The following is a 27,168-nucleotide window of genomic DNA, read 5'->3' as shown; positions in this document are numbered from 1 at the left end:
GATGTAAATACATGAACATGCAGAACACACACTGGTGAGTATGTGTATGGCAACATATGCAAGCTAAACTCTAAACTAAGGTAAATACAGTCAACTTGTATCACGTATCACAATAACTATAAATTAAATTGTTCAGACACTAATCTTAAAAATGTTTCTGCTATCTGCAGATTTCTTTATGTTTCCCACATCCATGACTGGAGTACCTCATGGTGACACGAAACTCTCCACACCTGACCTACAACATTTGTTTCTGCTGCTGGAATACCATAAAGTCATTTGGGAAGTGATGCATTTATTCATATATAACTTGCAGTGGGTGAAATGATGTAAGATTATGGATTAACAAGCAACAGAGCCAAATTACAAAGATATCAGATGCAGAGTTCTTACCCTCTGCAACGACTTGTAATATAAGGAACGTGGGATTCCATCATTTTGTCTGGTGGCTTTTTATGTTAATTTCTGTTTCCACCTATGTAAAGGTTTTACTGCTTTTGCACATGTTGATCATCCAGAAGAAACATAAGCAGCAACTATAAATATGTAGTAAAAAGGTAAAAGAAAAGAGAGTGAGAGAAAATAAAGACATTATTTGATTGGAGCGTACATTCATTTTAAATAAGTGCAGGCCCAACATGAAGCGCTTTGTCTGGGTTGGGAATTCAAAATGAAATAAACACACAGGAACCTCAAGTAAAGCCTAGATTCTGTAAAAGAGACACATTTGGATTTTAAATCTACTTTGAAGCAACAGCTTGTTTTTATTTTTATTTTTACCTCCTCCTAAAGATAAAACAGCTTCCTCCAGCCAAGTCCTCAAACCTTTTAAGCTGTGCAAGAATGGAGAAACTGCAAAAGAAAAACTGGCCAAGACGTATCTAATTTTACAGCTGTGCAACTTTGAATATATTAAGAAAATAAACCGAACCAGATGGACAGATAAAGCCTATAAAATCAAAAATTTCACAGAAGCTGAAATTCTTTGGAACACCTGCTGATCAAAGTCATCCCGAATTTCTGTGGAACTCTGAACAAAAATAACAATGAAAAAAAACTGAACGAACACTTCTTGTTGCATGTAGTTAATACTTACTGTATTTCATATGTAGGGAATTGCTGCAATACTCCAGAGCTGTTTTACCTTGCTCTTTAATCTGTTTGTTATAACTAATTGCATTGTATACACATGCATTACAATAAATAAGAATAATAAGTTTTTGTATTTTTAAAATAAGGAAACTAAATGTAATGTTTTAAGTGGGGCACGTGGGCTTTGATTGTTGTTTATTGTGCTGTACTGAAGGGCACACGAGGACATTTGGAAATAATAATTTAATTAAACTGAACTTAATTATTCTTAATGCACCCTCTGCATTCATAGAACATAAGGTCAGGCAGAAACAACAAAAACTTGCAGTTCTGAGCTGGAACGCTGCATTTTGCTGCAACAAAGATTAAGTTTAGTTTCATGGAAAAGTTTTCCATGAAATATACCGAGGACACATGCTCACTATTTTAAGAAGAGAAATCAGGAATACAGAATTCCACTTCACAGGAAAACGAGGTCATGGAAAAAAAAGAAAGAAGTTTTTTTCTAAAAAACCCCCCAAAAAACCAACAAACTTTACACACACACAAATACACATACACACACACACACACACACACACATATATATATATATATATATATATATATATATATATATATATATATATATAAAGAAGAGACAGGGAAGGTATGATGCAGGAGGAAAACTCTCATCTTTGTTGTCTTTGTTGCCACTTTAACCTTCACTACAGTGAGAATCCCGCTGGTGGCAGCGCTTCGCTCAGGCATTCAAGCTTTTGCATACACCCTCCCTCTCTGCATCTTTTCCTCAAAATGTACCAAATAACAGAAGTAGGGAGTGGATTGTATTTGTAGTCAGCACAATGAGGAAAAACACATTATAACGCAGCGTTTTTTCATAGTGCCTGCAGGAAGATTTAAGAGCAGGGATCTTTTAATTATAATTACATTTAATTCACAGGAAATTGTTCTAATTACAAACAGCAAACTGTATACTATTGCTTGAACTCTAAGATGTATAATAAAGAATAATATAATATTAATATCACTCGTGGAAACGCACTGAATCCAGCTGGAGTTTGGTTTAAGACTGAAGGAGATGCCTGTGAAAACCCGACACAAAGACTTTTCAGTCCCGTGTTACTCAGATTGATGTGTTTTTCTTCATGAATTATTTGGAGTTTGCGCTTTTTAAATTTTATTTTGTTCAACCAAACCAAGATATTTTCAACCCCAAATGTGCCCCAACATATCATAAAAATAGCAAAGATACAGTAAACATTTAACTGCTATTATTTGTCTTTTATTTTAGTATACAATACTTCAGTCCTCAAGTAAGCACGGTATGCTGTTCATTCACAACACACTGCATTTATTAAAAAGGACCGTCACTGGCGCAGTTAATAAAGAAATGATTTAAATGTTGTTTTTTTCTCCGCTACATCTGACACCATTCGGCGTATAACTGGTTTAAAAGCGCAGGGCGAAAAGCGGTTCAACCAACTTTTAGAGCGGCTCCGCTCAGCTCACTGTACACGACGGAGGGGAAAACAAGCCAGCCAATTAGAAAAGTTACAACTGTATTAGGCACGTGGGGTTTGATTGTTGTTCTTTGTGCCGCACTGACGAAAAATAGTGAAACAGTGTTTCACACGAGCAACTGAGATGAGAATGGGATCCACGCCACAGATGTGGATTTTACATATGTGCATGCTAGGCAGTGTGTATGGGATCGGGGCTGTCCTACCTGTTCGTCCTATGGGGGGTTGGGGGGTCCTCCTCTTCTAGATTATGACAACAGCAGCAGCCGCTTTGTTGGACTTGAGGAAAAAAGGGGAAAAACTTCCACTTTCAATCGTCTCTTCTATCCTAATGCTGAACCCAGCATTTAAAGGAAATCATCATTAAGAAAACTACAGGCATCGCACCAACCCTTTCACTACTTTGTTGAATCTGCGGGGGCCGGGGAACTATCTCGCCTTTTTCCACGCTGTTTGTGATTTTAAGTAATAAAAAGAAACGCCGTGCGACCCACAGAGGCACGATGGTGCTGTGTCTAAACCAGCAGCAAGGCGCGCCTGAATGTCAGAAGATCTATGCGAAAAAACCAAGTGTGAAACAGATGGAGCGACGGGCTCTTCTGTTCTAAACTAACAAAGAGTTCATCTGAGGTGGCTGTTTTATTCCGAACGTCCTTTTCTTTTCAAAACATCAACTAGCAGGTGAAACACCTTTTCCCCTCTGCTCCCCGCTGTTTCCTCGCGCTGACCCGGCGGCCAGTGCACGCGACAGCTACAATACAGACAGTTTGTTGCACAGAATGGGGAAGCTATTACAAGAGAGAAAGAGAGTGGAAGAGCAAGCTCCAGTGAAACGGAGAAACAAGACTGTCCTCTGCAGCTGCTACCTCTGCGTCCCTCCGCGAGTGTGAACCGGCGCGAGCTCATCTCCTCCCGGTAAAAGATGATGATACGCCAAGCGAGGCAGAAATGGAATGCTGGGGATCCCCTGCTGCGTCCAATCCTGACGTCTCTACCGGTGTGCCGGCGTCCGCGTGTGCGCGAGTCACTCTCAGTGTGTGTGTGTGTGTGTGTGTGTGTGCGGACGCGCTTAGATATAAATGGGGCTGCATGGAGGGAGGGGGTAGCTGTCATTGTGTGCCACAACTGAACTGTAACAGGTGATGGAGGGGTGAGCATGAGCATCACAAGGAGGCTTAGACACTCAATTACGGTGCTGTTGCCTTAAATAATAATAATAATAATAATTCAGTTTAGAAGATGGAAGCTGAGCACACTACCATGCTCATATCGTTACAGTCACAACGTTAACATTCAAACTATATGAATAGACATTAAAAACTATATAGAGATGGACACTTTAGATAGAGAAATGAAATCTAGGAATCGCTGGATAATCTTTAAATTGCCAGAGTTTCAAAGCCTACCCATGTTTAAAATTTAGCACTGCAAGAAACGTACACGTAGAAGAGAGACAAATTATGCCGTTTGTAGGTGAAGTTAGCTGCCTTACAGAGGACTATGACGCATACACTGCAATACTTATATATATATATATATATATATATATATATATATATATAATACCAAAAATATTAAAAGTCCAGAGAAACCCATCTGCTTGTACATCACCAAACCTGTTACTGCATTTCTGTATTCTTTGCCAAATTTTGGAGCTGAGCATGATTTGGAAAGTGATCATTATTGCTGCCATCAGTTTAGATCTCGTACAGCTGATACTATGAATGATTTGCAGTTACGAGAAACACTGTTTCCAACCAGCTCTGTGTCTACAGGCTGCATATACGCTGAACAGTGTATGTAAAAAAATAAAAAATAAAAAGATCTCGTAGCTTTGATCTCAGTTTCAGCAAGAGAGAGTCGATGTAGACAGAAAACTGTAACAAACTCACTACAGCTTCATTATGCAGAGAAGAGTGTGTTTGTGTGTTTATTGGGGTTTATTCATTGTGTTTATTACACAGCACAATAACATTTTGGCATGTGGATTAGCATGCTCTAAATGGAGCCTGCTTGAGATTCTGGAAAATAATGTTTTCCAAAACCAGCTAATTTATGGGAAAACCCAAATATGTCAATGTTTGTCGCATGTCATTGAACTACTATATATTTTTGCTGCAATATTGTAAATAAGTAAACACACATAAGTTAGAAATTTAAGCAAAGCAAAATACTTTTACATTTCTTTTCTTTTTCTTGAATATTGTGTCAAATAAATTGTAACATGTTTTATTTAAACTACAATCCAATACACAAGTCCTGCATTAAATACTGCACTTATATTAATTAATTAATCAATTAATCTAAATAATGAATGGACTTAAACTTAACATGAACACAATATTAAAAATATTTATCCAGTACAACTCTGTTTAAAACAGAGTGTAGAACTAGCTTGAAATACACCAACAACTAAAAAAATCCAACACACAGAACATTTGATGTGGTTGTTACATGGTGTAGGGCTGCTGCATTGCATTGTATTACATCATGCATATTTTGTGTTCTAGTTTTGTGGAATCATTTTAAAATCGAGGTTTTCAGATTCAAAAAAAAAAAAGAATGACAAAAGATAGCAACCATCACTTAACTTGATTACGTACATTAAATACTTACGCTGATAGCAAAGAAAAAACAGCCCAGTTCCTTGATGTGTACACATGCTTGGCCAATAAAGTGGATTATGATTTGTCTATTTGTGATCGTTTGTTTGAGTCCCGAAGACTTTGTAATATTTTTAGACAGATAGATATCAGTGACTTTATTTCTTAGCTGTTTCTTTATTTAGAGGATGATACGAGTTTGTTTGTGGCCAATAGTGTTTTGCTTGTTTTTAGATATTTATATAATTCTTTTTTATAATTTTGTGATCAGCAGTTAAACTACTAGTTAAGTGAGGCTGAACAGGAAGATCTTAAATAATTACGAGAGTTTAGCCTTTATTGTATGCAGGTATCTTTATCAGATAATTTTGACAGAATTGGCTTTTACAGGAATGCTAATAATGCAGTAATGGTGTGTTAAATAAATGTCAAGTGCTACAGAAAATAAGTTCTGACATTTGGTTCTGGTCCGAGATAATCCTCTGGCTCCAGGAGGCTGTTTTGTTCTCTGTAATAGTAGACTGCAGTGATAGTTAGAGGGATGTTAAAGTCATGAGAACTCAACAGAAACTCAAATAGGAAGGGCATTTAGAGCTCAACATACCAAATCATTACAGTGTAAAAGTATTCACGTAACACTGAAAAGATGCCAAAGTTGAACATATGGAAAAAAGAGATGAGCGTTTGCTGGATTCAATAATTAGCAATAGTAGCAGGACAGAAAAAGGTCTGCTTTCATTCTTTGTGTCAGTGTCTCACTCTGGTCAGAATTCTCTCACAAAAGCTGCCACTTAATGAAAATAAAAATATATGTTAAATAACTTTTATTTCTGCACACAGGACAATCTCAGGCTTCTTTTGTTTTTAGACTTCAACACAAACAAACATCACAGAGTATTGTTGTTCGGAGCAGTAAATGACACAGACAGCGCAGGGAGAGGAAACAAAAGTAGGGCTGCAGAGCTGGCTTCTGCATCCAGCTGCGAAACAACAACATGAATCCCTGCTCCCATCATTCTTTCTCACCAACATCAGGATCCTCACAAACAAAACGGAGGAGCTACAATTAGAGATTTACTATAACCATCTTGTCCGGGAGTGTTGTCTACTGATTGCAACAGAATTCTGGCTTCATCTGCAAATCCTGATACCGCCAGGACCGCAACAAATATTCCAGTAAGAGAAGGGGTGGGACCTCTGTGTTTATGGACTCCAGGACTGGTGCCATAACAGCAGAATTATAGACAGTCACTCCTCACAGGACTTAGAGGCCATGTCCATTCAGTGCAGGCCCACCTACCTACAGTGGTATAAAAAAAGTGGTTTGCCCCTTTCCTGTTTTCTTCTTTTTTGTATGTTTGTCACACTTAAATGTTCCAGATCATCCAAAAAAAATTCAATATAAGACAACAATAACACCGGTAAACATAAAATGCAGTTTCTAATTGAAGGTGTTTGTTATTAAGGGGGAAACAATCTATACTTATATGCCCCTGTGTGAAAACGTGATTGCCCCCTAAATCCAATAGCTTGTTGGTCCACCTTTAGCAGCAACAACTGCAATCAAGCATTTGCTATAATGATAAATAAATAAATGAGTCTGTGAAGGAATTTTGGCCCACTCATCTTTGCAGAATTGTTGTAACTCAGGCACACTGGAGGGTTTTCAAGCATGAGCTGCATTTTAAAAGTCATGCTGCAGCATCTCAATCAGATTCAGGTCAGGACTTTGACTAGGCCAAAGTCTTTATTTATTTTTTTATTTTTTCCGATCTTTCAATGCAATTCAGTTTCATTCATATAGCGCCAAATCACAACAACAGTCGCCTCAAGGCGCTTTATATTGTAAGGTAGACTCTAGAATAATACATACAGAGAAAAACCCAACAATCATATGACCCCCTATGAGCAAGCACTTTGGTGACAGTGGGAAGGAAAAACTCCCTTTTAACAGGAAGAAACCTCCGGCAGAACCAGGCTCAGGGAGGGGCGGGGCCATCTGCTGTGATTGGTTGGGGTGAGAGAAGGAAGACAGGATAAAGACATGCTGTGGATCTTTCTTCAGGAAAAATGTTCCTCCCAGTCTTCCACAGAGTACTTACACTGCACGTCATTATGTAATCGTATCATACTATGAGCATTATGACATGAATGTGATGTGATAAACACCACTCTGCATTTAATCATTCATTTAATCTTAATCTCAGTCTCTTCCACAGCCCTAAGAGGTAACTGCTCCGCCTTCATTGGCCTGGTTCTGCCGAAGGTTTCACTCATAGGGTTGGGGTTGGAGTTTTTGGTATTCACTCTGTATTATTCTAGGCTCTTTACCTTATAACATAGAGTGCCTTTAGCAAAATACCCAAGGGCAAGCCAGTAGGTATTTTTTACATCAGGCTATGAGGATTTTGAATTTCGTCAAATATCACAGATTCACAAAAAAAGGAAAAAACAAAACCTGAAAAGTTAAAAACAGAAGTGTGTGTACTTTAGAAATGTTGCATGATATAATGATACATAAACAGTCCATAAATGTCTTCAACTACCTAGAAGCATAAGGGCATATATATTGATGTTACGTTGACAAGTATTTTGAGGTGGGTAATAGCTTGTCCTGTTGTTTCTGAGGGCATTGTTGTAATTCTTGGGTGTTATACATTTTGTTTTAGAAAAGGTAAAACTAAATTTGCTAATAAGCTACACTGGGAGCTGATGTACAAAATAAAAGCTGTAACTTAACTTAAAATTGGTTTACTTTAGGTAACAAATCAACTCATTTAAGTAAAAACAACTGAGTAAACAGAAACTGCATGAGACATAAGTGTAGATTTAATAATAATTAGTCTAAGATAAAAATACAAAATGAATTATGGAACCATGTAACAACTAAAACCCCCGTCTAAAGGCGAAACAAACAAACAATCAATAAAACAAAAAAGCCTTATGAGATCTCATTTTTTAGTAAATTTAACACTGTGTACTGAGATAGGTTTCTATAGAGGTATTTCTTATCAGAGAGAGTGTAACGTATTATATCCACTAATGTAAAAAGAAACATGCAGTCACTACATTTATTATTTCTGCCAAAGACTGAGAAACTGAAACTGAAATCACCCATCACAATTGACAGAAATGCTTTACTAAAAGTTTTATGTCCTGTATATATCACAGGCCACGATACAGCAGCTTTACACAGACCTGAAAATGTAGGTTGTAGCCTGAGGCATTTATCATGCCTATGACTGACAGCTTATACAATTTTACTGCACTTGTTGAACTTGAGCCAGTGTAAAGATATTTGAAATAACCACCAGTCAATGCAAAAACAGATGTTAGCTAAAACCACTGTTGCTGGAATGGGTATATTCCAATGAAATGAGTTACATTTTCTTTAATTAATGACATAACTTTTCATTTGGTTATCCCAAGGCTCTTCAGGTGATATGAAAAAGTTCATGCTGGTGTTCTGAAAAAGGCAAGATAATGTATTTCGGCTCCTTTTAGGACAATTGCTAAGTGTAACAAGCAACAGCAGCAGCGAAATATAACTCATGAGGCAATTGTGATAGGGTACTTCAACATCCTGAACATTCTGTGTCAAAAATCAGTCAGAATCAGCCAAAATGTAAAACTGCAAACATATTTTTAGACTCACTATAAATCAGATTTGTTGAAAATATTATTATTTTAAAAAAATCACAAACTAAAGTATGAATTTCCAGTAATGAGATCTGGTGTATGCTTTCAAAGACTATCTAGCCAAAAATTTGGCATGTCAAAGGATTTACATGACAACAGCATAGCTTGTTAAACTGAATGCCATCTCATTTTCAATGGCTGGTAAGTAGTTTGTTTCCTTATTTACTAAGGAATCCAGTTAAGCCTGGAGTTTAACATGAGTGTAAAGTACTTTAACATTTCTTATAAATTCTACGTTTGAAATGAAAGAACTTTAGACCACAAACTGCAATTTTAACCTGAAATTCATACATCATTTGATTCAATATACAGTGTGGGCCATTTATATGGATACACCGTAATAACATGGGAGTGGTTGTGATATTAAAGTCCTGTTTGTGGCACATTAGTATACGTGAGGGGGTAAACTCCTCAAGATGGGTGGTGACCATGGTGGCCATTTAGAAGTCGGCCATCTTGGATACAACTTTTTTTCAATAGGAAGAGGGCCATGTGACACATCAAACTTATTGGTAATGTCACAAGAAAAACAATGGTGTGCTTGGTTTCAACGTAACTTCTTTCATGAGTTATTTACAAGTTTTGTCTTTGTTCACAGCCATTGACATGTCGAAGAGGTTAACACGTGAGGAGCGGATCGAAATTGTGTTGATATCTGGTGAACGCAGTAACCAGGTCATTGCAGCAGATTTCAATGCAAGACACCCTACGAGACCACCCATCTCCCATGCTACAGTTAGCAAACTGCTTGCTGAGTTTCGTGAAACTGGTTCAGTGTTGGATTTGCCAAAATGTGGACGCAAGAAAACTGTCACTAATGAAGAAACATCAGTGGCTGTCCTAGCTTCATTCAGCAAGAGCCCACAGTGTAGCACTTGCCGCATATCACTGGAGAGTGGCATTAGTCGAACATCCTTTGGCGGATATTAGCTACTCACAAATGGCACCCTTACAAACTCCAGCTGCTGCAGCATCTCAATGAGGATGACCCAGATCGGCGCACAGAATTTGCAGAATGGGCAAAACAGAAATTGGAACAGGACCCTCAGTTCACGCAGAAGATTTTGTTCAGTGATGAGGCAAACTTTTATGTGAATGGTGAAGTTAACAAACAAAACCACCGCTATTGGTCTGACACTAACCCACATTGGATGGATCCCTCCAAGACTGTTGGAACAACAAAAGTGATGGTTTGGTGTGGTATATGGGGTACAACGATAGTGGGTCCATTCTTCATCAGTGGAAACCTCAAGGCCACTGGATATTTGAAATTGCTACATGATGATGTGTTTCCCTCTTTATGCACTGAAGCTGGCACGTTCCCTGAGTTTTTCCAGCAAGATGGTGCACCACCACATTATGGGTGCCAGGTCCCAGCATTCCTAGATGAACAGTTTCCTGGAAAGTGGATTGGTCGTCGTGGGCCAGCTGAATGGCCCCCAAGGTCTCCCGATCTGACCCCCTTAGACTTTTATCTTTGGGGTCATCTGAAGGCAATTGTCTATGGTGTGAAGATACGAGATGTGCAGCACCTGAAACTATGGATACTGGATGCCTGTGCTGGCATTTCTCCTGCGGTGTTGCTATCAGTGTGTGAAGAGTGGGAGAAGAGGGTTGCATTGTCAATCCAACACAATGGGAAGCACATTGAACACATTTTACAAGTGGTCAGAAACTTGTAAATAACTCATGAAAGAATAAAGTTACGTTGAAACCAAGCACACCATTGTTTTTCTTGTGACATTACCAATAAGTTTGATGTATCACATGGCCCTCTTCCTATTGAAAAAACAAAAGTTGTATCCAAGATGGCCGACTTCTAAATGGCCACCATGGTCACCACTAGGGATGGGTATCGTTTAGGTTTTATCCGATACCAGTACCAAACCGGTACTTTTGAAACAGTGCCGGTGCTTAAACGGTGCTCAAACCGGTGCTTAAAGAATGGAGAACACAAAATTGGTCCAAAAACCTCTCATGTTTAGCTGTTTTTTTGTAAAAAGATAACAATGTTAGCCTTTTCTGCAGCTATGGGGCATATATGGTATCACTCTTGGCTATAAGCAGTGCTTAAACAATGGAAAAAACACAAACTTTGTCCAAAAACCTCTCATGTTTAACTGTTTTCCACTTTTTCTTTGGTCATTTTAGCCTTTTTGGCCAGGGTGAAGGGAGTATCTGCCATCAAACAAGAAGACAGCCGCATGTAACTACGACAGTGTTTGCTAGTTCACCTTACTGCATTAATGTAATAACGTGGTTAGCCTACTCAACGTAAATTAAACACAGACAACATTAAGCTACTCACGCAGAGAAGAACGGCTGCTGCTGCTGCCATCATCATCCGTCATCATTTCTGCTACACTGGCAGGGCTACGGGCCAGGACTCTCCTCTTCGGGTTTTTGGGGGATGTTGCTAACTCCGGGTCCGATAACAGGCACCACACCCGCAGTAGATGTGCACGGTGTGAGGTCTCGCAGCAAGCTATGAAATACGGCGCATTTCTCGGCTTTTAAAAAAACGCTGTGCGTTGCCAGGTGTTTCATCGGATTTGAGGTGTTACCTCCTTTGACAGTATCACAGTATCAGCTTAAAGCACTTGTTGCAGGCTGCTGAGTTTGCATATTTTGCTGTGAAGTACAGCCAGACTTTTGACCGCTTCACCTTGGGCATTTTAATCTGTAGCTCTGGTCTAAAAGAACGTACGTACCTGGACCCGCCTACTATCCTCGGAAACGTAAAATGATTGGTTAGAATCTAAAGTGTATCACAGCTCAGGAAAAAAAAAGCACCGAAATAAAGCACCGAAATGTGCACTGCTTTTCGGTCTGGTTACTACCGTTTATGTCAGAACCGGTGCCATCATGGCACCGGATACCGGTACCCATCCCTAGTCACCACCCATCTTGAAGAGTTTGCCCCCTCACATATACTAATGTACCACAAACAGGACTTTAATATCACCAACCATTCCCATCTTATTACGGTGTATCTATATAAATGGCCCACCCTGTACATGCAGTCCATTAGAATAATTTAGAAGCACCAATTAACCTATGCACATCTTTGGACTGTGGGAGGAAGAGAGAGTACTGAAGGAAACCCACCCAGGCACAGAGAGAATATGCAAATATCACAATGAGAGGTAGCAGCTGAGGCTCAAACCAAGAACCTTCGTGCTGTGAAGTGGCAGTGCTAACCACTCCACCTGTGTGCTGTTTAAGCACTGTCAAAACTGAGCTTCATAGAACCCTGTATGAGTACACAGGCCCTTATCCGTGCACACACATACACGCATGCAAACATTGAGACACACTCTGACACACCAACATTTGACTAGCTGACACAATGACACGCCACATCTTGGGACATTTCTGAAGGAAAGTCATGCAGATTTATTCCTCCTATCGGTCAAAAGAAAGAGAAGGAAAGGAAGTTGTCTGGAACAAGAAAGATAAAATCAGAGTGTAAATAGAGTCAAAAAAGAGCGACCAAAAGGTTAAACTGGATATATAAAAAAACAAACAAAAAATAAAGTGATGCACAGAAAGAGAATAAGGATGTTGTATAGGACTTTTGGCCTGTGAGGAGTTGTCTTTGTCCATGAATGCCCAGAAGGCCTTTTTACAACACATGCACATATACATACATGGCGTGGCCTGTGGTCAGGCTGTGTGCTGTGTTCCATAGAGTGAAAGGACAGGTGTGCATTCAAGCAAAACCTCACTCTGTGCCACTGTCAGTATGTATGTCAGTGTGTGTCTGGCTTGAGGGTAGCTTTGACTAAAAGTTAAGCTCATATGCTTATGCTTGTGCACAAATTCTCCTCTCTCACTCATGCACACAAACACAATAGTATTCAAAAGCTGTGAAAGTGAACATGCACTCTTACTGTGTATGCGTGTGATATAAGCACACACAGACAAAGACACGTTTATATGATTGCAGGTGTTAAGACAAGCCAGTGTCATCCATCTGAAGTTGTGTTGCTCTCTCTTTCTTTGTCTGTCTTTACTTCAAGCATAGAAGATGTCTTGCCAAATAGGACACTTGGATGTGACGTGTACATACACATGCTATGGGACTAAAAGTGTGAGCAAACAAACATAATACCTTTAAGGCATTAGTGGTTATTTAGTTTTCCCCTTCAATGCACTGTTACTGCACCCTGGAATTCAGTACCTAAAAGTTAATTGCTACATTGTTAGGAAAACGTGAGACAGTTTGACAGTTACAAGGAATACTAAGAAAAAGCTTAGCAGTGTCTTTGCCTTTCAGATGCACTGAAATAAATTGGCTAAGGTCTTGATCAAGTGGAAAGTCCTCATTAATTTAAATTACTCCTCCATGAATTGCCACCTTACCGTGGTGGAGAGGTTTATGTGCCCCAGGGGCTATGATGGCGGGGGGGCTGTTAGGGTCTCCCATGTCAATTTGGTCCTGGGTGAATTCCCAGATATGAGTGGTGAAAAAGCAAGGGAACTGCGTAACCTGCCTGGGGTGGCGTTACTGGGACCATGCCTATGGTGGGAGCTTGATGTAGAGGGCCTCGTGGCCAAGCCCCATAGGGCCCAAATAAACTATATCTACCTACCCACCTGCAGGCCCACCACTCACAGAAGTCAAGAAGTCAAGTTTCCAATTTGGACTTGCCCTCAATGAGACGTGGTGGGCAGGGGTGGGTCCCCTTGGTTTGCTGCCTGTAAATTTGGTTTTTTTGCCAAAGGATGAAAGGATTGTGTCCCTGTGCCTTTGGATAGAGGAACGGCGCGACCCATATGCAGAAGCAACTGAGTGATGCTTCTGCATATGGGTCGCACAACAGTTCAGAGTACTCATGATTCTTAGGCTACGTTCACACTGCAGGTCTTAATACTCAATTCCGAGTTTTTGATCAAATCTGATGTTTTGGTTTGCTTGTTCACACTACAAATAAAATGTGACAGCAAACGCGCTCTAGTGTGAACCCTCAAAGTGACCTGAGCAAAAGAAAAAGAAAACATCACACACAATGCGCTCTGTTTAGACCCAGGCCAAACAGTATTGTTCGACTGATGGCCGTTAATATAAATACTTGTTTCAGACTTTACGTTTCCCAATTTTGCTTCAAGTTATTTTGTTATTTACATATGGCCTAATATTTATCCTTATTGCTGTTTTAGAGAGGAACGGTGCTTCAAAGGATAGTTGCAGATTTCTGTCAGAATCTGCAGATTATACAATACAAATAAAATGTTCACGTTTCTCCAACATTGTCTTCCAAACTGTTTCACTAACATCTCCACGGGATGGCCAGGAAGCGTTCACGATGTCTTCTCAGGCGCTTCTCCGGTACTGATAGTTGGCGTCTGTCTTGAGTCAGTGACGTAAAAGATTTAATGCAACATGACCATTCAAACAGCAGTCGCTTTCTAAAATATCAGATATGTATGGGATTCAGTACCACATACGAAAGTGACCCAGATCGGATTTGAAAATATCAGATTTGTGCTGTTCACACTGTTGTACCATGATGTAAATTCTGTACATTAAGTGAATTAAATAAGAATAGACAATCTAAACATTTTACAAAATAGACAAAATAGCCCCCTGGTAGGGTCTCCCATTGCAAATTGGTTCTGGGTGAGGGACCAGACAAAGAGCGATTCAGAAGACCCTTATGAGAAAAACATAGAGGGAACAGTTTACCCTGCCCGGGATAGGGTTACCGGTGCCCCGCCCTGGAGCCAGGCCCGGGGCGGGTGCCTGAGGGCGAGTGTCTGGTGGCCGGGCCTTAGTCCATGGGGCCCGGCCAGGCACAGCCCGAAAAGGGGACTTGGGCCCATCCTCCCGCAGGCCCACCACCTGCAGGAGGCGCCGTAGGGTTCGGGTGCATTGTGTGCCGGGTGGCGGCCAGGAGTGGAGGCCCTGGTGGACTGATCCACGGCTACCAAGACTGGCAATTGGGACATGGAATGTCACCTCTCTGGTGGGGAAGGAGCCTGAGTTAGTGCGGGAGGTTGAGAGGTACTGGCTAGATATAGTCGGACTCACCTCTACGCATTGCTTGGGCTCTGGAACCAGTCTCCTGGAAAGGGGCTGGACTCTGTCTCAGTCTGGAATTGCCCCTGGTGAGAGGCAGCGGGCTGGGGTGGGCATTCTAATATCCCCTCGGCTTGCTGCCGGTACGTTGGGGATCTTCCTGGTGGATGAGAGGGTTTGTTCCCTGCGCCTTAGGGTCGGGTCCTGACTGTCATCTGCGCTTATGCGCCGAGTGGCAGTTCAGAGTACCCAGCCTTCTTAGACTCACTGGGTGGAGTGCTGGAAGGTGCTCCACCTGGAGACTCTGTTATCCTACTGGGAGACTTCAATGCTCATGTGGGTAACGACAGCGAGACCTGGAGGGGCGTGATTGGGAGGAACGGCTTCCCTGATCTGAACCCGAGCGGTGTTTTGTTATTGGACTTCTGTGCAAATCACAGTTTGGCCATAACGAACACCTTGTTCGAACATAAGAGTGTCCACACTCGGGTGTGGGAGGAGTTCAAAGAGGCCATGGAAAAAGACTTTCGGACTGCCTCGAAGAGATTCTGGCAAACTGTCAGGTGTCTCAGGAGGGGAAAGCGGTGCTCTACCTGCACTGTGTATAGTGCTGGTGGAGCGCTGCTGACTTCGACTGAGAAAATTGTCAGGCGGTGGAAGGAATACTTCGAGGACCTTAATCCTTAATCCCACTGACACGTCTTCCGAGGAGGAAGCAGAGTCTGGGGATGAGGGGGATGACCCGCCAATTTCTGGGGGCGAGGTCACTGAGGCAGTTAAACAACTCCTTGGTGGCAGAGCCCCTGGTGTGGATGAGGTCCGCCCCGAGTTCCTGAAGGCTCTGGACGTTGTAGGGCTGTCCTGGTTGACACGTCTCTACAATGTTGCGTGGGGATCAGGGGCAGTACCCCTGGACTGGCAGACAGGGGTGGTGGTCCCCATCTTTAAGAAAGGCCCCGGAGGGTGTGTTCCAACTACAGGGGGATCACACTCCTCAGCCTCCCTGGGAAAATCTATGCCAGGGTGCTGGAAAGGAGAGTTCGTCCGCTAGTCGAACCTCAGATACAGGAGGAACAATGCGGTTTTCGTCTTGGTTGCAGAACACTGGACCAGCTCTTTATCATCTCAAGGATACTTGAGGACGCATGGGAGTTTGCCCAACCAGTCTACATGTGTTTTGTGGACTTGGAGAAGGCATTCGACCGTGTCCCTCGGGGTGTCCTGTGGGAGGTGCTGCGGGAGTATGGGGTGTCTGGCCCATTGCTACGGGCCATTCGATCCCTATACAACCGTTGCAAGAGCTTGGTTCGCATTGTCAGCAATAAGTCGGACTCGGTCCACCGCACGCCGTATGAGGCCGCTTTGTAGGCGCTCAAATCGCCAGTGGCGAGACCCGTGTTGTAGATGGCGGTCCTGGCGTTCACTGCAGTGTGGACCGATCTGTCCACCCACGGATTGGTATGGTATGGCGAGTAACCTTCAGTAATAGTAATAAATCACACAGTAATAGTACATTCTTGTAGTTGTAAAAAAGCATGATAATATATTAAGTAATCCAAGGAGCAAGGTCACTGTGGCAGTTCAAAAATGACTTGGTGGCCGGGCCCCTGGGTGGATGAGGTTCACCCGGAGTTCCTAAAGGCCCTGGATTTTGCAGGCCAGTCCTGGTTACCACGTCTTTACAGCATTACATAGAGATCTGGGGAGGTGCCTCTGGAGTCTCAGACTAGGGTCACTGTCCCCGTGTTTAAAAAGAGGGACCAGAGGGTGGGCTCCAACAACAGGGGAATCAGACTTTTCTGTCCCGATGAGAATGTCTATGCCAGAGTACTTCAGCGGAGAGTTCGTCCGTTAGTCGAACTGAGCTTACAGGAGGAACAATGCGGTTTTCGTCCTGGTCATGTAACACTAGCCAGCTCTTTATGCTATCAAAAATATTTGACAGTGCATGGGAATTTGCCCAACCTGTGTGTTTTGTGGACTTGGTGAAGGCATCTGACCACGTCACATGGAGTATCCTGTAGGAGGTGCTTTGGGGCTCATAGCAATGTCTGGCCCATTGCTATGAGCCATTTGAGCCTCCTTGCAGAAGCTTGTTCCACATTGCTGGCAGTCAGTCAGGCTCATTCTTAGTGCGTGTTGGACTCTGCCATGGCTGCTGTTTGTCACCACTGTGTTCATAGCTTTCATCGACAGAATTTCTAGGCGTAGCCTGATGGAGGAAGCCTTCCACTGTGGTGGCCTCAGAATCTCATCTCTGTTTTTTGCAGACATTGTAGCTCTGTTGGCTTCATCAGATAGTGGTCCTAAGCTCATGCTAAAGCAGCTCATAGCCAAGTGTGAAATGGCAAGAATGAGACTCAGCACCTCTAAATGTGAGACCATGGTTCTCAGCTGGAAAAGGGTGTCTGCACTGGGTCAGGGACAAGTTACTGCCCCAAGTGGAGTAGAATATAAATATCTCAGGGTCATGTTCACAAGTGAGGGGAGAAATAATTAGAAGATTGACAGATGGACTGGCTTTGTGTCTGTGGACACTGCATCGGTCCGTTGTGGTAAAGAGAGAGCTGAGCATGAAAACAAAGCTCTCGAGTTTGAGTTGAGTGGCTCCTGGGTGAGGTGTTTTGGGTATGATTGACTGGAAGGAAGCCCTGAGGCAGACCCAGGACACATTGGAGAGTTTATATCTCTTGGCTGACCTCTCTGTGTTCCCCCGAATAAGCTGGAGGAAGTGGTTAGGGAGAGAGAGAGGAGTCTTTGCTTAAGCTACTGTGCCCAGAACCCAACCCCAAATAAACAGGACAAAATAGATGGATTAATGGATAATTTAAATTGAATGTCTAACTGATGTATTTTCATTTTGTAAGATATTTAAGAAAAAACATGCAAATCTAAATGTGTGTGTGAAATAAGACATGGTGGATCTTGTCATTTTGCTTTTAGGTTTGACTTGCGACATCTACCATTAGTGTTTTTCTCATTGTCATTTTTGGATTGTGTGTCCTCATCATATTCATGCGCTATGATCATCATAAGATGTCTTTGTGAGTCAAGGCCTGCATAGTGCAGCAAAGTCACTGGTACACTGGCCAAAACCTTAATCTTAATGAAAGATGCAAAGAGGAAACACTTTCGTTCCAATACTCATATTTAATTCCAGCAGTCAGGAGCTTTTATTTTATATTGAGCACAATACAAAAAATAAAAAACTTTTCCTTTTTAAATGCAATTTGCAACACTTGTAATAGTTGCTGCCCATGCAGAGCAGAGGGAAAAACTTCGCTGAACCAATCAGAGTCCTGACTGAATCTTTTCCACAGGCCCTCTCAGATTAGTTTGGCACAAAGGGACAAATAATACGTATTACATTGTAATTATAATATAAATATGCGTGTATATAGTTATATTATATGTAAATACAATTATAGTGTAATCATTGGAGAGCAATTTGGGGTTAGGATATTAGGCATGCAGACTGGAGCAGCCAGGGATTAAACCACCAACCTTCCAGTTAGTAGATGTCCTGTTCTACTTCCTGAGCTACAGCCACCCCAAGTGTGACAAATGACAAATGTCATTTGTAAAATTTTCATTTTTGTAAAATTTTGATTTTACAAATCGCATTTGGGGAATTGGATCCTGTGCATGCCTGATAAAGTAGTCAGTCAGGTCTTTTTCATATATGTTCCTGTCTGTCAGTTAAAGATAATATACAACAGTAGCTCTCCAATGTGTCCACTGGAGTATGAATGTGTGTGAATGTTAGATAGAAGGCACTTCCTTAATGAGGTTGTATAAAGAAGTTTGAGTCTTAGGAAGAGTAGAAAAGCACTAAGTAAGGACCAGCCCATTTAAAAATGTCATAATCTCTGTAAATGTAATAGCATTTTAATCTTTGATTTAATACTGAGATTATACACACTTACTATTTAAAAAAAAATAATTGTAACTTCTTATTTAGATAACTGGCGAGTTGTTGTTTTCCCACTGTTGCCAAGTTTTGCCCATGGGAACTGTTGGGAAAGTGCATGTATATACTTTTATATTTGGTCCTAATCTGCTGCAAAGTTACACTTTAAACTCCTCTTCAGTCAAAAAAGTAATTTCACTCTGGCTATGGCTATAGGACACCAATGTTTAATCTTGAAATATATGCAGTTTAAAGTTTCAGAGCTCTAATGTGCACATTAGCGTGGCTGTAGTTCAGGAAACAGAGCAGGTCACATACTGCTTGGAAGGTTCATAGTTCAATCCCTGGCTCGCCTAGTCTGTGAGCCAAATATCTTGGACAAGATACTAACCTTCGATGCATCCATTGGAGTGTAAATGTTAGCTAATAAGGACTTATAGCATAGGAGACAGTGCTTGGGTGAATGTTGCATGAAGCTCTGGGTGTATAGAAAAGTGCTATACGAGAATCAGTGTGTTGGAGTCAAATTGTTAAATGTTGTCATTGTGTTACTTAAATTTGTAAGTCTTAGTTCAAGCTATAGGATCCAAAGACATTCTTCTGTTTCTATTGCCCTCCCCAGCCTGTTGGTGGGGGATGCTGTAGTGTTTTATTATAGGGACACATCCTATGTGAGGGTTCTGTTTTCTTGTTTAGTAAGCTTCCTGCTTTTATGACCCCTTTGTGGGCAGGAGGTCACACAAACGCACCCCCAAACACAAACACACTCACACTCACACGCATACACACACACACACACACACACACACACACACACACACACACACACTCTCGCACATGCATACACACACACACACACATTCTCACACATGCTGGTCGCGCGGGTGCACGCGGACCGTAAAACAATAGAGAGCGGCTACGTGACCGCGTGGTTTCACGCAGGTACAGGAGTGTGCCAGCCGTGTGAGAGAGACGCAGGCTTCTCCGCCATTTGGGGCGTAGAGACAATCTAGGTTCGGTTTCGTTTGGGAGCTTTCAACAGACTGCACTAGCTGTTTGTGCAGACGCAAGCTACCTGTGTTAAGTCTAATTGTTGAATGTGTCATTGTGCTTCTTAAATTTGTAAGGTCTGAGTTCAATCTATAGGATCAAGACATTCCTCTCCAGCCACTCTGTGCTGGGGGAGGTTTTATTGCAGATACGTCCTATCTGAAAGATCTGATTCTTGTGTGGTCAGCTTCCTGCCCTTTTGTGGCTTCACTGTGTTGTGCATGATGAACCAATACAGGAATTGAACCATATATTGGGTGTGGGGGAGATTACCATTTTATTACTAGGGATGTTGTTAGAAACAGTTGGAAGTCACGCACACAGAGAGACACACATTCTCACACACACTCACTCAAACACACACACACACACACACACACACACACACACACACACACATTCTTGCACATGCATACAGATGTTTACACGTACACACACATAGTGCCTTGTCTTAGAACCATTTGGGGGGTTTACGGTGGGAGGTGCTTTTGCTGTGATGTGTATTGTGTGAACTGTTTTCCCAATAAGCCGCTGAGGGCGTTGAGTGTTTGGTTTCTTCACCAATATGCAAGGAGGATAGAGCTCTCGTTGGCGCCTGTTTTGTGTGTGAACGCGCGTGTGAGTGAATGCAGACCAGACGTGGTTTGCGTGTGGCTGATTGTTGTCTTGTACTGGGGAATAAACTGAGTAAGTCTGCCTTGACAGGGGATGGAATACATTGCAAAGTATTCACCGGGCAGCACGTAGTATGTAGATCATTGCAGGAAGGAAGTGCAGTGAAATTGTGCGCAAAGCAGGTGAACGTGTCTGACGTCACTGTGTGTGTGAGCCACAGAGAGGTGTGAAAGTGTGTGTGTGAGAATTGTCTCCAAGTGGGGAAGAGGTGATTCTGCAGGTCACCTTCTACCCCAGTGGACACAAAAGAAAGAAAATAGTTGTGTTGTTGATGAAAAAAACAAAGCAATGATAATATGAAGAGTGTTTGGTGTTTCTCAGCCTAAAACAACTACAATCTCACTTTCTGTTTTTAAGACAGGAGAGTTCAAAAACCAGAGAGAGGAGATGTGTGTTGTTTCAGTAGTGATGAGAATGATGAAAAAGTCTCAGTGTGTCACTTGCAGTGTTGGTCAAGTTACTTGAAAAAAGTAATCAGTAACTAATTACTGATTACTTCCCCAAAAAAGTAATCCTGTTACTTTACTGATTACTTATTTTCAAAAGTAATTAATTACTTAGTTACTTAGTTACTTTTTAAAAACACGATTTACAACCTGAGTAGGTGATAAAGTGATAGATCTTTCAGCCCAATTCTACTTTTTCTACATAATCCATCATACAAAATGTAATCAAATGGAAAAGTCTCTTTTTAAAACTTGTTTTATTAAGTTTTAATCTTTTAACTTTATGCATCAAGCAAAAATTAAATTATATGCACCATTCTCTGACTGGAAGAAATTTGTTTAACATTTAAACCTATTTTCTGCACATTCCAGCACATAAAATATTTTTTGTGTTTACACTCAGTCTTTCAAATAGATGCAAGTAAAACACAGCAGAAAATAAATAACATCAAAGACTAGCGGTCCTGTTGCTCTATTTTCGCCTGTAAAGCAGGAGTAGAGTAGGCGGAGGTTTACCCTGGTGCAGGTGTGCCGCAGCGGTCAGTGGAAGAATCCACGAGTTTCTCTGTGAATTTCCCATTATGTCGTAGCTACTCGGTGCTTGCTCGGAAGTTTAAGGGTTTTTTTTCGCTGTAAAAAGAAGTTGTCTTCCCACGCACAACGGACGCTAATGTTGTTGTCACTTTTTATGGAATCAAACTCAAAGTAAGGTCAGTACTTCCACGCTTTAAACGCTGCACGCTCATACTCTCTCCCGTACTCGATATATTAAACATTGTTGATCTGCACACAGCTGTTGTCACGAACGCCGCACTCGCTTACGTCACTGTCATGAGAAATTCTCGCAAAAAACCGCAGTAACGCAGCATTCCTACGGGAAAGTAACGGTAATCTAATTACCGTTTTTGCAATAGTAATCCCTTACTTTACTCGTTACTTGAAAAAAGTAATCGGATTACAAAAAGTAACGCGTTACAAGTAATGCGTTACTGCCCATCTCTGGTCACTTGCAGGTGAAGAGCAGACCTGGATCAATTTTCCACATGCAGCAGTTGGAAGAAAATTATAGGTTAACACCATTAGAAACACGCAGGCCCAGTTTTTGGCTGAATTGTGTTTACAGCTTCACTACTGTGTTCCTCATCCTGAAAAGCAAGCTCCAAGGAAGCTAACATCTGCTTGAAGACAGGGAGTGCAGTTCCAGAAGCACAGGCATGAACATCAACAGTTGACAGCAGGCCAAGAGACAACAGCAGAGTCCTGAGCAGACAGGTCCAGCAGCGCTATGGGCAAACGGCATCAGAAAGAGAAGATCCATCATCTTGATTGAATGAATGGAGATGCGTTTCCAGCAAGCTGCAACTTCACTGTGTGTGAAGAGGACTTTTGAGGATACTGTCTGAGTGACATTTGCCACGTTTGGAGTGGAATGGCAAGATGAGACAGTGGAAAACACAGGACAAAGCTAAAGAGAACCGACTGCCATCGGACTGCAAAGTGGGAGAGAGAACAGAGTGGAGGAGCAGGTGAGGACACAGAGGATGGCTGTTGTTTAGTTGCTTTTTTCCTTTTTATTTTGTTACTTTCATAGTGCACTGAACGTTTTGTTTGATAACCTCTGTCATTTAAGCAGATCTGAACAATTTGAACAGGAAGAGCTACACAACATGTTGTCGGGAACGGTTGCAAAGTGTGTTTCTCCACATTAAAATGGGCTCGGGAGAAAGTCACTTATTGGGACAATCAGAAAGCGAGTCCCTGTCTAAAAGGATTCAGCGAGGTAATCCACTCTAAATTCTTTTCCTTTTTGAAATGGCGTCATATTGCTGAGGGTGGAAACGAATAAGTTGTCGAATAAGTTTCTAAACCAGCGGGACCTGTGGAAGCGCAGACCCAACACAGTGTGTTTACCATTACCACATGTTATGTTAGAAATAAATTAATATGTTTTTAGTACAGTGCACGTCTCTTTTTCCAATTCTGAGGTCATTAATTTTTTTAAAAAACTTTTTTAGTGTCTTGGTGTCTTGTTATGCAAAATTTTCTGTACATTGGTTTTTCTACCGAGACAACGTCTCCTCTTAAGTCTCCTCTTTTCCTTAAGTTTCAGTAAGCAGAGACTTGCACAATGGCTCGTGGTAAAACAATTTTCTGCAGCAGTAACTTTCTGTCAAATGTGCTACAATACTGAATTTTTATGTCAAAGTTTTGATCACTATTTTATCATCGTCATTTGATAATGTGCACGACTTCTGCCCTCGTGGGGTTCATTTTGTGTGGAATAAGATGCATTATGACGTATGAAATGACCCATTTATGTGACTGTGGACGGAGCCAGTTGATAACAACACTTGTGATACCTGTTATCTTCACCTGGGGTTCAGGTTTTACCTCTCTCAACTCATTCGGACCAGATTACCAGATTATATGTTCAGCATAAATCCCCATGGCAGCTTGGTGAAAAGTTCAACACCTTTGTGACATTAAAACTCTGACTTTCGGCTCAACTTACTATCTCCATTCATTGTACACCCATCAGATATGTAAAAGTTATGTTGGTATTATCGCTGCTACTACCTGATATTGTATTGTGTCACAGGCTTATCGGTGGAGAAGCAACAAGTCCAAGTAAACTGCACCACTGATTTAGATCTTGAATCTTGGCTCCACAAGTTTACCATCGTCTCAGAAAAATGTGCACATGGCACTAAATATTACTCTTCTTATGACTGTAAAATATTTTCATTACTGTTACATCACGTTTGCAGGAATAACAGAAAATAAAATTGAAAAATAATTTCTAGAATTTCAAACAAACTGCTGTGATTGGCTTATGGTACTCACATAACCCCGTATAATAATAGTTTAAGATTTTACCCATACTCTTTGCTAATGGCTCGCTCGTTATGCTAAGTAAGTAGTCAATTTAGCAGAGTCACAGATAATCTAAAAACAAATACATTAGTGTGAGAAACCAAAGCGTCCCCCAGCAAGAAAATGAGCAAAACACCTCAACTCAACTTTATGGAAAGAAAAAAAAAGCATATCAAGCATGTGTGTCATTAAAGTTGTTCTGAAAATCATAAAGCTCATACAAAATATTCTTGAAAGTGCGTTACTATTACTAAATCATAACTGTGTCTATTAATGATTTAGAGAAAAAGATGACTAATGTGTATAATTAATACTTTAGCAGCTGTCCCATTTTCTGTAATAGAAGGTGAGAAAAAATCTAAAGTATTCTTTAACAATAAAGTGTTTATTGTGGAAAACAAATTGCAAATATATTATTAGCGTAACAGCAATTTATGCACAGATTATTATCCCAATGCTTTAGAGTAGACTGGGATGATTTTATTTTTCTCTTGAATATTTGAGAAAAAATACACATCATAATAGAAATTTTAATAATAGAAAATACATGATCACTATTTATATGTGTAATATGCATGACTGAAGACTCATAAAAAAATCTCTTAAAATTAACATAGACTTTGCTTCATTTTATATTAAAGTATCCACGAGGCATAAGGTATATTTTACTGGCATTACTGGCCAGATTGGTGACCACACCATTAACCATGTCTATTGAGTGCCCCAGTAAAAAACAATGACATGCAGTGTTTCCTTGTCAGTTCAGACAGATGCATCGCTGACATTTAACATCGTCTTGCTGAAACCTGAAGAGTCAGAGGATCTGCTGCAAACCTGCTGCAGAAACAAAAATGGTTCCAGGTGAACATTTCCTACAAGCCTGGTAAAATATAGTGCTTTGAGATTTTGAGGTGGCCCCTTAGAGCTGAATGTGCTTCTTTAGGATAAATACATAACAGATTTATTTGTCATCATATCGACACATCGAACTGTGTGCTTATTTCTACATGAGGCTTCTGTACTGGCTCGCATGCAGTCTTGTTATAGTACATGTGTGTGACTAATTGTGTCTCTACCACTCACATTGTATGACTCTGCAAGTCCCTATCCCTCACAAACACAACAACAAAAAATAAACATGCAGAAACTAGATACGTAGTATAACTCTGAGGATGACCGTGTAAAAGTACATTCATATTCATGAGTTCCAGCATGTGTATGAATGAGTGCATTACCAACACATTCTACTCCTGTGCTCAGGTAGACGGTGGAAAAACGCTAAGATATGACACAGAGAAGGGAACACTGAGATTGACAGACCAGACTGTATTATGACTGCTGACTCCTTGGGGTCCTTCAGAAAAGGCCATGTCTCAAATACGTTGATGTGTATTTCAATGGCTATTGGACCACTCATTATATTGGAGACATTTTTGGCACAATTTCTTTGATTAAAAGAAGAAAAAGAACAGTTAGACTTGAATGCAGATCTTGAAAGAGAGAGACAGAGAGAAAATAAACTGATCTGACCTTCTCCTGTCCAGACAAACTTTCAGCATTTTTCTGCAGTGGATTTAGCACCATATCCATATCTATTCTCAGTGAGACACGGGACACGTTACTTTATATGGGGAAAAATATGTTAAAATTGGCATAGAGTTTGGTCAGTTTTATATTGAAATATCTAATGATTAAAAAAATCCCATTTGTAGGCAAGATCAAATGATACCTAACTGCAGTTTTTGCTACTTCCACATTAAGCACATGATAAACGGACTGACTCTCCCAGAGCACTAAATACAGCATGCCTCATTCACCTATTCAGACAAGGACTTTTCCCCATGTTTTTAAGTGCGTTCTATCCAACATACTCCGATGGTTGCATCACAGAGCAACTTGGGCAAGCAATGTCTGCCAGCCATCCTCCACAGGGGCCCCTCCATGAGCCTTGTTTCTAGGGCCTCCTCAGTTTTTGTCACTAGCTCCTCTTGAGTTATCCAGTACCTACGTGCTCCAGCTGAAAGCTGTACATGAAAACTTTCACATCTCCCATGTACCAGTGTCCCTGAATTCCCTTCTGCTTTTTAGGTTGTTTTTTTTAAATTAAAATGGATTCAAAATTGATTCATAAGATAGAGTAAAATAAATATGTACTGTATATTGTGTGTGGATATTACAAAATTGTTAGATAAATATGTGAAATAGTCTGAGTCTCATGGTTAACTTGCAGACATGGGTGAGCCAACCAAAGATAACAAAATAATAAAATAAACATGTTTAACAGAATTACATGCCTACACTTCAGACTACTTGTCAAGTTGTACATTTTCAATATTTAATTGGAAATGATATCAAAATGCAAGAATACAAGAATGCTGTCAATTTTTTTAAAAAAAGGACAAATGAATAACACATTACAGTAAATTCCTATGGAAACAGTCACCTCTCTATGAAGCATCATTTGCAGTGCATTGCTCTCTTTTACTCACATCTGCAAATTTCCAGACAGGGAAGAAGGTGAGCCTGCTGTACTTACTGAGATCAACATCAGCCTAAAGCTGAGAGTCAACAAACATGTGAAAATGGCCCAGCTCCTGTGAATGAGGTCATGTGAAATGCAAAGAATTTGCAAGAATGCAAAATTTAACACAAATGTAGTTCCAGCTGGCAGTGAAGTGCCAAGAGAAGAAAGCAAAGAATTCAAAGAAGAAAATTAATTTGGTTCATTTTAGTATTTTGGATACCAAACTGCTGTCTTCTCTCAATGCTTTGCACAGCTCTTCCATCACAGGGTAGAGTGAGATTCTTTCTTATTCATAATACTTACTTCTAAAATTTTTACAGGTTTTTGTGATCATTGTAGCTCACATTGATTGTGCACTGCTATATACAAGTTATCTAAATGCACTTGTTGATCGGAGATTATTTAGATTAGGCTAAAGGTTAAAAATTTCTTGAATTAGCAGATCTGGTTGGAGGTGATAGACAGCCAGCATTTAATAAATGTGTACAGTGGCAGATTCAAGCCTTTGTGCATTGGTGTTGACCTGCAAGAGTTCTTTATTGGATTTCTTATATGAGCTACTTTTCAGATTCAACCATTGTCACGACATTCCAGGGACTGGGGCAATATTACCAGCTTTTGCAAATTATGGACAAATCTTTGTGATTGCATAATTATGAAATCTGATCATGTCATCAAAGACTCAAGTTCCAGTGTGAGAAAACAGTCTGATTAGAATGACATGCTGTAGCAACAGAGCTGGAAGAGAGT

The 27,168-nt window shown here is 40.8% G+C and overlaps 1 protein-coding gene across 2 annotated transcripts in view; it reads right to left on the bottom strand.

Moving 5' to 3' along the window:
* Positions 1-27,168, bottom strand: part of tenm3 (teneurin transmembrane protein 3) — a 360,038-nt gene that overhangs the window by 328,891 nt on the left and 3,979 nt on the right. The window contains exon 1 of one of the 2 annotated variants that reach the window (XM_084932346.1): positions 2,822-3,648. The exons of the other annotated variant lie outside the window; for it this stretch is intronic. The gene's annotated coding sequence lies outside the window, so the exon portion shown is untranslated. Of the gene's footprint in view, positions 1-2,821; positions 3,649-27,168 lie in introns of those variants that run through there. 2 annotated transcript variants of the gene reach the window in all.

Source organism: Perissodus microlepis, chromosome 6 (assembly GCF_051167445.1).
Source record: "Perissodus microlepis isolate ML-2025 ecotype Zambia chromosome 6, ASM5116744v1, whole genome shotgun sequence".
NCBI classification, from domain to species: domain Eukaryota; kingdom Metazoa; phylum Chordata; class Actinopteri; order Cichliformes; family Cichlidae; genus Perissodus; species Perissodus microlepis.
Note: the sequence above shows the minus strand (reverse complement) of the source record. Positions and strands in the feature narration are given on the sequence as shown.